This window comes from Mandrillus leucophaeus, unplaced genomic scaffold (genome assembly GCF_000951045.1).
Source record: "Mandrillus leucophaeus isolate KB7577 unplaced genomic scaffold, Mleu.le_1.0 Scaffold254, whole genome shotgun sequence".
Classification (NCBI taxonomy): domain Eukaryota; kingdom Metazoa; phylum Chordata; class Mammalia; order Primates; family Cercopithecidae; genus Mandrillus; species Mandrillus leucophaeus.
In genome coordinates this window covers 59,880-67,343 of record NW_012102632.1, presented here as the reverse complement: position 1 = coordinate 67,343, position 7,464 = coordinate 59,880, and the positions used below count along the sequence as shown (strand labels likewise).

The window sequence follows — 7,464 nt, the reverse complement described above, 5'->3', positions numbered from 1 at the left end:
CACTAAAACTGCCAACCCCTCTAGTGTCATGTGGTTGAAGTAGGGTAGGGAGATGTATTAGTTCACGTTGCCATGCCAAAATACCACAGACTGGGTGGCTTAAACCACAAACATTTATTTCTCACAGTTCTGGAGGCTGGGAAATCCAAGACCAAAGTGCCAGCAAGGTAGGTTACATTCTGAGGCCTCTTTTCTTGTCCCATAGCTGGCTGCCATATTGTGTGCTCTCGTGACTTCTTCTTTGTATTTATGCAGACAGAGAGTGACTGCACTCTCTAGTGTCTCATCTTATAAGGACACTAATGCTACTGAATCAGGGCCCTACCCTTAGGACCTCATTTAACCTTAATGACTTCCTGAGAAGCCTCATCTCCAGATACAGCCATGCAGAGGGTTAGGGCTTCAACATATGAATTTAGAGGAGACAGAGATGCTCAGTCCATGACGGGAAGAAAAACTTCATGAAAAATGGGGTGCAGTGGCCAGAAAAGGGGCAGAAAAATTGTTCTCTCCATTTCCCAAAATACACATCACACACACACACACACACACACACACACACACACACACACACACACACCATGGTCCTGCCTTTGTCCCTTCCCAACAGGGCCACTCCCCACCCTGTGATTATTTACCTCCCTCCTATCCTGCTCTCTGGTGCTGCCATTTCCCCTAAGTTGTCCTGTGGCTCACAGATTGCTACATGCAGGCAGGTGCATGTAAATGTAGCCCGGGGCTGGGGGCCTCCTGGACCATGTGTGCCCTGAGCCCTACCATGAGACTGGGCAGGAAGTGGGTCTCACCCATGTCTACTGTCCTCAGGCAGAGCCTGGCCCTAGGACATGAGCTCAGTGGGTGCTGCAGCTTTGTTGGATTCACTTCAGGCACACTTTCCCCACATCCACTTGTAAGGTCCTCAGAGCCTTGATACCTCTTGTCCTTGGAAGAAAATAATGTGATTACTGAGCTCACACAAACCTTCCGGTGGCTTCCTGGAATAGAAGGACATGATTTTCTAGTTCAAAAGAGTCTACCAAGTGACTAGCACGGTGAATGAGGATCTACAACAGGGCACATATTTGGGAAATTTCAGAAAACTAAGAACAGAGAGAAAATCCTAAAATCTTCCAGAGAGAAAAGACAGGTCATATATAAAGAGCCAAGACTCCACATGGAACCGACTTCTTCCCAACAACACTGGGAACTAGAAAATAATAGAGCAATGTTTCCCAATGTGATGAGATGTTACATTTAAATTACAGCATTATATCCAGCCAAACTATTAATCAGAAGTTGGGGTAGAACAGTAACATTCTAAACTACGTGAATGTCAGAAAGTTTGGCTTCCATTCACTCTGTCTCAGGGAGCTACTGGAAGATGTGCTGCAACACAATGAGAGGATAAACCAAGGAAAAAGAAGATCTGGGGCCAGGGAACAGTAGATGCACACAGAAGTAAGCAAGCAGAGTTGATCTACTGCCTGCTTGAAAACACTATTTAAAAATCCCTAACCCAAAGAAGTCCAGAGCTCTCATGAATCTGACCCAACAAATTTTGAAGCCAAAGTTGAGGACATTTGAAGCGAAAGCCTGGCCAGACAGAGATGAGGCTCCTGGGAGGGAACAGGTGCAGTCCTGCCCAGGCTGCAGTGTCCTCAGGCTACAGTTGGACAAGGGCTCCCTCTGAGTCACAGCTTCTAGGGACAGAGTTTGGGGTAGTTCAACTGTCTGCATTGTAGGACTCTGGTGATGAGCTCAGCTGGAAAACTGTGTTGTAATGGGAAGGGAATGGTTTTGCTTTTCCAAATCATCGACTCCATGCATGCTTGGATCCACATTGAAATTCAGTGTAGAAACTGCCTTTGAACAGCTAAGCCTGAACTCTGGGCTGTTTGTCCAGTTTCCTGGCCTCTGGCTTTGTTCACTGCTTACCCCTACCCATCACTGATGCCAGATCCATCCTCCCAAATATCCTTTCGTCCTGTTACCCTCCCCACCACTTCACGGCACCTTCTATACAACAGGAAATGCCTCCCACCTTAGCCTGGCATTCAAGGTTCCTTCTGATGCGGCCTACCTCTCACCACCCCACCACATCTCCCTATGGGCCCTGCCAAATTGGATCAACTATTTCTATCCATGAGCTGAACTTTCCCACCTCCATACTATTGCTTACACTGTGACCTTCCTGTGCGTGTTCTTTTCCTCCCTCTTCCCAAGTCCAAATGCTTGCACCACCCTGCACAGCCAATGGTGGTACCCAGGTAGTCTGCTATGGGCCTGGAATAAGGCTCTGAGACATGCTGGCTTCAGGTGGGACCCAGCACATTCCCAGCTTTGGTGGCTGTGGTGAGAGACCTCTTCTGCTTGAGAAAAGGAGAGGGAAAGGTAAAAGGGACTCTGTTTTGCAGCTTAAGTACCTGCCTGTCCACAGTGGGGCAGAGCACCAAATAGGCTCCTGTGGTCACTGATTTTAGGCCTTGTCTCTTAGACGGAATTTCTTGACCTGCCCTGGGCTGGAGGGGAGCCCACTGCCCTGAAGGATGAGTCCCAGGCCTGGAAGCATTCACCACAAGTGACTTAAGAGCCCTTGGGCCCTAAGTAAACATCAACAGTAGCCTGGCAGCACTCCCTGTGGGCTTGTGGTGGTGGTCACAGGGCGAGGCTCCTCTGCCTGTGGAAAGGGAAAGGCAGAGTGGGAAGGACTTTGTCTCATGGTTTCAGCATCAGCTCAGCTGCTGTAGAATAAAGCACCAGGTAAGTTTCTAAGCTTTTTGCCTCCAGTCCCTGGCTCCTACACAGCATCTCTGGATGCACCAGGGCCTGAGGGAACTGGTTGCCCTGAAGGGAAAGACACAAGCGTGACTGGCTTTGCCACCTGCTGACTGTAGAGCCCCAGGACCTTGAGTGAACATAGGCAATAGCCAGGTAGCATTGACAGTGGGCCTTGAGTGAGACCCAGTGCTTTGCTGGCTTTAGGTCTGACCCAGTGCAGTCCCAGTGGTGGTAGCCATAGGGATGCTGTGTCAGCCCAAGTGGCCCAGCTCCAAGTGGCCCAACAGAGAGAGAGAGACAGACAGACAGACAGACAGACAGACACACAGACAATTTTTTTTGGAGAGAAATTACAGGTAGGGAATAAGAGTTTCTACTGCCTGGTAGCCCAGAGAATTCTTTCAGATCTTATCCGAGACCACCAAGTAGCTCCTCTATGAGTCTGCAAGAACCATAGCATAACTGGGCTTGGAGTGTATCTAATAAAGACACACTTTAGATCACCACACCCACCTCCTTTCAAATACTTGGATAGCCTTCCCAAGGGTGGGTACAAACAAACTCAGGCTGAGAAGATGGTGGCAGCTTGACATGAGCCATGGAATATTTGCACCATGGAAAATGATAAACACTACAGAACAGACTTCTGTTCCCTCTCCAACAGAACCCCTTGTATAACAACAGCACACCACTGCCCCATCCCTGAGCAGAGCGCTGTGTGTTGCCACAGAGTGGGGGCAGGTGTCTTCTCCGTTGGGCTACAGAATACACATTTTTTTTTCCCTCAGCATACGGGTCATTGATCATTCTCAAGGATAGACCATATCTTAGGTCAAATGACAAGTCTTAAAAAATTGAAAAAAATTAAAATAATATCAAATGTCTTCTCTGACCACAATGGAATAAAACTAGAAATTAGTAACAAGAGAAATGTTGGAAACTATACAAACACATGGAGATTAAATAATATGCTCTGGAATGACCAGGGGGTCAATGAAGAAATTAAGAAGGAAACTGAAACATTTCTTAAAACAAATGATAATGAAAATACAACATGCCAAAACTTATGGGACACGACAGAAGCAAGACTAAGAGGGAAGTTTATGGCTATAAACACCTACTTTTAAAAAGTAGAAAAGCATCAAATAAAAAACTTAACAATGCTCCTTAAAGAAATAGAAAAGCAAGAACAAGCCAAACCCAAAATTAGTAGAAGAAAAAAAAATAGTAAAGATCAGAGCAAAATAAATAAAATGAAGAAAGCAAAGCATCAATGAATTGAAAAGTTGGTTTTTGTAAAGGATTAACAACATTGAGAAACTTTTAGCCTAACTAAGACTAAGAAAAAAAGAGAGAAGACCCAAGTGAATAAAATCAAATATGAAAAAGGAAACATTACAACTGATACTGCAAAAATTCAAAGGATCAGTAGTGGTTATTACAAGCAACTATATGCAAAGAAATAGGAAAACCTACTAAAAATGGATACATTTCTAGACACATCCAGCTTAGCAAGATTGAACCATGATGAAATCCAAAACCTGAACAGACCAATAACAAATAATGAGATTGAACTGGTAATAAAAAGTCTCCCAGCAAAGAAAAGCCTGGGACCTGGTGCTTCACTGCTGAATTCTACTAAACATTTAAAGAAGAACTCATAGCAACCTTACTCAAGCTATTCCAAAACTAGAGACCTTACCCAACCATTCCAAACTCATTCTACAAGGCTAGTATTACCCTAATATACCAACACCAAAGATACTTCCAAAACAGAGAACTACAGGCCAATATCACTGATGAATATTGATGCAGAAATCCTCCACAAAATATGAGCAAATTGAATTCAACAACACATTAAAGTTGGGGTGCAGTGTCCCAGGTTCACTCAACCCTTCCTTGGATTGTGTGCGTCTACTTTGGCTGTGATTCCTAGTGGCAGTGGTGGTAAAAATGTTGGTGCTTGGGCCTCCCAGGACAAGGAGAAAGTGAGTATGCCCTTCTCTTGCCTCCTGCCAGGTGTCTGCAGCCTGGCACCAGCTGGCCAGGACGTCAAGCAAGGGACCTGGAGATGTTCTTTTCTAATTTCTGGATTGGGAAATGGAGGCAAATTCTGGGTGTTAGAGTGAGAACTAAGATGAGGCTTGATCAGGGGAGTCTGGGGTCCTAAAATGCAGAGACCTGAAACCCTCTAGAGCATCTGGGGAACTGGGTGTGTGTTCAGTCCAGTCTCTTCTCTCTGTACCTCAATGTTCCATGTACCCTTGGAGGGGTTGAGATCCTGGGAATTCCTGGAACCTGGCTGCATGGCCTGGCCATCCTGATGCCCTTGTGTTCTCCATGGCAGGCCCACAAGGCCAAGGAGAACGGCTCCGACAGCTTCATGCATTCCGTGGACCCACAGCTGGTGCAGCAAATGGAGACCACAGAGAGCCTGGTGGACTCCTACATGGCCATTGTCAACAAGACTGTGTGTGACCTCATGATTGGTCTCATACCAAAGACCACCATGCATCTCATGGTCAACAGTGTGCATGCACTGCCTCATGGGGGCAGGGGGCTCCTGTGGCACTGGGGATGCAAGTGGCCATGTTGGAGTAGGGTAGCTGCCGACCAGCCCTATAGGACCAGGTCCAGGGAGAGTGGCACAGTTCAGACCAGAGCTGTCCCATAGAAATATAACATGGGACTGAGCAGGGTGCCCCATGTCTCTAATCCCAGCACGTTGGGAGGTCAAGGCAAAAGGATCTCTTGAGCCCAGGAGATTGAGACCATGTTGGCAACATAGTGAGACCTATCTCTACACAAAAACTTTAAAAATAGCTGGCCGTGGTAGTGGCACATGCCTGTAGTCCTAGCTACTCAACGGGCTAACGTTGGAGGATCACTTTGAGCCCAGGAGGTTGAGGCTGCAGTGAGCAGTGATCTCACCCACTGTACTCCAGCCTGCTGACAGGGCGAAATTCTATCTCAAAAAAATTTAAAACTGACTAGATAGGTGTCCTGATGGCATGATAGGACCTGGATCACCTTCCACATATGTGACCTTGGGCAGGTGACTTTTCCTGTAGACCTCAGTGTCCCCATCTGAGTGAGAAAATGGCAGTGGGAGAAAAGGGCAGACCCCAACTCTTCAAAGAAATACAAAAATTAGCCAGACACGGTGGCCCATGCCTGTGGTCCCAGCTACTCAAGAGACTGAGGCAGGTGGATCATTTGAGTCCAGAAGATCAAGCCAGCAGTGAGCTATGATCATGTCATGGCACTCCACAGCCAGTGTGGCAGTGAGACCTGTTCCTAAAACATTTTTTTCTATTTTTTTGAGAGGGAGTCTCACTCTGTCACCTAGGCTGGAGTGCAGTGGCATTATCTCGGCTCACTGCAACCTCTGCCTCCCAGGTTCCAGTGATTCTCCTGACTCAGCCTCCCAAGTAGCTGGGATTACAGGTGACCATCACCACACCCGGCTAGTTTTTGTATTTTTAGTAGAGTCAGGGTTTCACTATGTTGGCCATGCTGGTCTCAAACTCCTGATCTCAGGTGATCCACCTGCCTCGGCCTCCCAAAGTGCTGGAATTACAGGCATGAGCCACTGCACCTGACCTACAAAAAAGTTTTTATTACGAAAATAAACTCCTATTTCTGAAATTCACTACTGATATGAAGTCACAAGGGAATATACCTCCCACTCTAGCAAACAACAACAGGCCAGATGAGCTAGAAAATAAAAAATATGTTTAACTCATCAGAAAGCTAAGGACACAAAGAAATCTAGATTGGGTGCAGTGGTTTATGTCTGTAACCCCAGGAAGTTGGGGCACCACGGCAGGCAGATCTCTTGAGCTCAGAAGTTTGAGATCAGCCTGGGCAACATGGCAAAACCCTGTCTCAACAAAAAATACAAAACTTAGCTGGGTGTGGTAGTACGCACCTGTAGTCCCAGCTGCTCAGGAGGCTGAGGTGGAAGGATCAGTTGAGCCAGGGAGGCAGAGGGACTGTAGTGAGCTGAGATCACTACAGGCTGTACTCCAGGCTGGGTAAGAGTGAGAATCTGTCTCAAAACAAAAACCAAAACCCAAGAAACCTAAATGATCCAAACTCCAGAAATTGCCAAGTCCTTCATAGGAGAGAAGAAATCCCCTAGCTCTTGTTATTTCGAGTTGAACTATGGTAGGAGGAGTAATACTATGGGGGAGAAAAGAGAAGCCTGTTGAAATTTAACAAAATTTTCACAACCCCTTGGAGGCTGATTTGACATTAGAACCTAGAGGACCCAAATTCACAGATGAAGGCTTCTAACCAATCTTACCCCTTAAATGATGACCAGGTATAGCAAGGTGTAGTACACTAAATGTGTGGATAATAGAAGGAAAGCTGAGAGAGTTTGACATCTCCCAAGGGCAAAACACCCTTTAAAAATGAAAGCAGAGGCAGGATTGTTGTGAAATCCAACAGAGGCACTCTTGGAGGCTAAGTGGGGTCAGAAATGCTGAGAAACGTGTCTCCTAGGCATTGTGGGCATTCCTCTACAAAAGGGCAGGACACACATGAGAGCTGAGAAAAATATCCTTCTGTCTCCCAGCCCATTGATTAAAAAAAAAAATCCTGGCAGCAAGGTTGTAAAGCAGGGAAAGATCTCCCACAGTGATGAAAGCTGGTGGCTTAGCTATGAAGCAAAGTCAGATC

The 7,464-nt window shown here is 46.4% G+C and overlaps 1 pseudogene; it reads right to left on the bottom strand.

Annotated features, from left to right (window-relative positions):
• LOC105542263 overlaps positions 1-5,485 on the bottom strand; it is a 32,307-nt pseudogene extending 26,822 nt beyond the window's left edge.
• Between the last annotated feature and the right edge of the window lie 1,979 nt (positions 5,486-7,464).